Consider the following 4,428-nt stretch of genomic DNA (forward strand, 5'->3'; position numbering starts at 1 on the left):
TACATGTTCCTAATAATTAAATCAACTGCTGCAGCAACTGGGTCAGACCATGTCCAGTTTTTACTGCTTTGTGAAAGTGTCTGCATTGTGAAAGGTGTCCGAAACTGTCTTAAAATTCAAATTATGGTAATAACCTCAATGGCACAAGTCCCAGCTTAGTTCCTAAAAACCCTGGCAAAGCAATCAGTGGAACATGTGCTGAAATTTGGCATCAATTCATCTCTTAAGCAAGGGAATAGTTCAATCAGATTGTGTGCATAATCAGAATATTATATATAATATACTGTAATGTACTGGTAATAAGCATTACTTCCTTACTTTTCAACATTTCTGGCCAAAACTAAATCAGAATGATCAAAAATATCTTTCAATATTTCTGTGCACTCCTGCTTTTGCAGAGCTTTAAATATCCTCCTCTTTTATCTCCATTTGTAAACCAAACGCTTTTTACTTACAGGCTTTTACTGCTAATCATTTCTAGTCAAGTGCAGACATATTTTACATATATCCTATTAGAAAGATTTAGATTTAGGTAAAAATTACCTGGGCACTGCCTAGCTCCCTTTGCTTCAATTTTAACAATGAATTGAATTGTACACAGTGACACCTTAATAGAAACTCTTCCCCGAGAATGGCCAAGACAGCTATTTCAAATGAATTAGAAAGGGTTTCCAACTGACTAAAAATATCAATTCAACAAACTCTCGAACACAATAGCTGAGTTGAAGGAGGAAAGGCTTAAACATGTGCCAAATCTTAAATTAGTGTCTGACAATGTTTGTATTTAAATCCACTCTGAAGTATCACTTTGAAAGATGACAAAAGTGTCAATCTACTTCAGTGTGAAGGTGATGAGGGTTATTAAGGACGCCGTTCAAAATTGCAAAGAGGGGTCAGTAGCAGTAATGGAATCCTGTCCTTGAGGGTCCTCTTGAGTTGCATATACAGACACTGCATCTGCTTTGCACGTCAGACTGGCCTCTGCGCTAGTTTAAAAAGACTTAAATTAACAGCTATGCATACATTCCAGTGATTAATTATTTTTTTAAGGGTGCGGCATTTACCTTAGGAGATGCAATGTTAATGGCTTCACTTCATGTAGAAACACTTACACAGGCATTGCTTATGATATCCCTTTCCACTTCTCATTATAAACTCAAAGTGGGAAATAAATATACAAATATCAGTGTGTATTTGTGAAAATGTGCATAACATCACATAAATGCAGCAATCTGTTTTTTGTGCTTAGTCAGCTCTTTGATACAAATCCCCCTCTCCCTGTTCCAAGTTAGCATAGTTTAATTAAATAATATAGTCATTCTATTTACTGTAATAAGAAGAATTTCTTAAATAAAACGAAATTTTATTTTCTTTAATAATTTTCCATGCCTTATTCAAAAATAAAAAATGTGCTTTGTTTGCTTTATTTATTAAAATATTAATAGCAATCACTCTACAAAAAGAGGGAACTACTGTAGTACACTTATGCTGCCCGTTCTTTAGCAGGTTTATGAAGTACTTTATGTATTGTACTTTATTTATTCCTGGTTTGATGCAAAAGAAATCATTCACTTTAGGAAAGTCATATACAATAATCTATTATATTTTTTACATTTAACTATAAAAAAAGACTTTAAAAGACTCCACATATTTTACTCACTGTTTTATCTTTTTCTTCTTAATGGGGCTTTGTAAATATACTGTAGATCTATATTTAATCTATATTGAAATATAGGTTGTTTTTATTAACTAATATTTATTTAATTGTTTTATTAGTTTGTTAATTGGACTGAGAAAAACATCAATAACACTACAAATTGTCAATAAACGGGAAGCAATCATTCAATTGCAATGTGTACTATGTTGGTGTTGGTTTGCTTTCCAAATTCCTTATGTTGTCTATTGAATACACTAGATGACAGCTTTGTTTTAAATGTGGCAACTAGAACCTGCATGACACTCCATTAGTTTGTGGTTGAAATGGGTTAATTTCAAATTTTAAATACACACAGAAGCCCAACATGGGGCCCAGCATATGGTGATGTTGTGGTTGGGTCTTTAATGCTACACAGCAGGTGCACTCATTATATTCTTTGTATGTGAGTAGATGTCGCCTTAAAATTGATCAAGCCCTTTCTTTGAAAACATATATGCCAACATCTCAGCGATACACTATAAACAAGTCTCTCACAAAACAATAATGATACTTATCAGTCACCCGCCTTGAGTTTTGCTTGCGAAGAAAAAAAATCTCAAGCTTGTATGTTATTGGAACTCAGAAAGCATAGATCTTTTTTGTGGTACTGATAATTCACTCACAGCCAGAGATTGATGACTACTAGAAGTCCATAAAAGATGTTACCACTATATTTTCCTCTTATGATTTATTTTATCATGTTGTCAAGGTTTGCAGAAAACAAGAAACAAATCAATGAATGTCATGCTTAAATATTAAAGAAGGGTCTAATAGACATTTTTATTCAGACACCTTGTGTAATCGAGTGACAAAGGAAGAGCCCTGATAACAATGCTTTTATTTCTGTTATAGTCGAGGCAATTTAATGAGCTGGACTGCAAAGAACTTTACAGGAAAGAGAGAAAAAAAACTCTGTCAAAAACAAAATGACCTGTGTGACCATACACGTCACATTTTCACTTTGGTGAGATAATTACCAGTGGTGTCAGATCAGTAGTTTCTAAAGTGACCAAGATTTTCTTGGCTTGTTTTTCCTCCAATTTAATCCTATTATCTCTCCCACCATAATAGCTCGTTTTTTTTTCTGACTGGTGTTTTACTTTTCCTCCGTTGTAAATAATTATAATTACCACATTTCCTTATTTTCCAGCCTTTTTGCAAGTACATCTTAAATATTTTACAGTAGTGGAAAATTGCTGTTGAGTAAAGACACATTGCCTCTCATTTACATAAAGTCTGTGCATGAAATTAAAAATTCTGGAAATTAATCTGTGTATTTTAAGTTAATTTCTTTTTAACTACAATTAACAACTTGTAGATGGAAGTAAAGCCTCTCTAATGTTGACAAAAATAATACAATTCCTTCATAAATTAAATATATAGAAAGAGTGGTGCTTGCTCTATATACATTATTATGGTTTTGTTCTTCTTCTTTTACCATGCCATATAAAAGAAAAAGGTGACCAGACCAAATGAGATCATGTCATTGCTGATGGCTTTATATGCACTCTTGTACTTTTCACTATTTCCTTGAAAATGACTATGTTCCTCCTCAAGTCGGAACAACAGTAACAGTACAATTTAAAATATCCTTTACCAGCTTTAACACAAAGCAAAAAAAATGATGACTTGTGCGTGTCACTGCTTTTTCTGCTGTAGTTATGAGTGATTGTGTAAATATCCAAGGTCATAGCTATAAAGATCAAAGTGCTTTTAAAGTTCCATCGGATGTCATCTTTTTTGTGAGAGGAGGCTGCATCACCTGAAAACACAATATATAAGGGAAGAAAGCAACAACAAAAGCAGAGAAAAAAACAATGCAGAAAATATCTATATGAATGAGAAGACCCTGACATTGCAGGTCTCAGTGTGTGACCCTTCTGTCTGACCTCTTACAATATGTTTCCACAGGCAATTCCATAACTCTCCAGCCAACATTTAAAGGTTTCCTGTTTGACAGCCGGGTGGGAGGAAGTTCCACATCACTTTGGAGTCATGGCGTTCAACAGCGTGAAATGCCAGCGTGCTGGAACCTGTATAATTTATATAATGTTTCATCACCTCAATGTACAAACACACACATGGTGAAACTCTTTTTTTTTCAGCTAATAACTAGCTTTTGAGGCAGAGGCAGTGGCCGGCCACAGTGTTGAAGTTTGTGAGCAGAGATGTTTTTTACCGTTGTGTTGTTATTGGAATGTGTGTGCTGGTGCGGACTGTGAAACTGATGAATGACCAACCGTGGCAGATTCATAGTCCGGATCTTAGTGCAGCTGTAGAGGAAACTAATGGCTAGCAGGGACCGCTGAGGTCTCTGAGCTAATACCTGCCTCTTCCATCAAAAAACCTAGGGCATTTTTTTACACCCTGCCAAATGAAAGCCTCTGCCTCCCCTCACCCCCTGCTGCTCTCTTAGTATCCAGTGGAACCCGGGGCACTGGTGGCAGACTCTGGGACGATATGGGTAGCATCTGTCGTCTGGGCATGCTGCTGTCTTGGCTGCATGGCAGTAGGGGGACATTGCTGGGCATTCATCCCCCTTGGCTTGCTTTTCGACAGGACAGTGGTACCCCATGCTGCTCTAACCCCAGCCTGCTTTCGGTAGCCCGCCTGCCTCTCTTTGCTAAGCATATGGTTTCACTTTTCTCTTTCTTCATGGGGAATCAGGACAGTTGAGGCATAAACTGATTTTTTTATGCATTCCTCTCAGAAAGGTTGCATACTAGGAAGAA

Source organism: Lepisosteus oculatus, chromosome 4 (genome assembly GCF_040954835.1).
Source record: "Lepisosteus oculatus isolate fLepOcu1 chromosome 4, fLepOcu1.hap2, whole genome shotgun sequence".
Taxonomy (NCBI): Eukaryota; Metazoa; Chordata; class Actinopteri; order Semionotiformes; family Lepisosteidae; genus Lepisosteus; species Lepisosteus oculatus.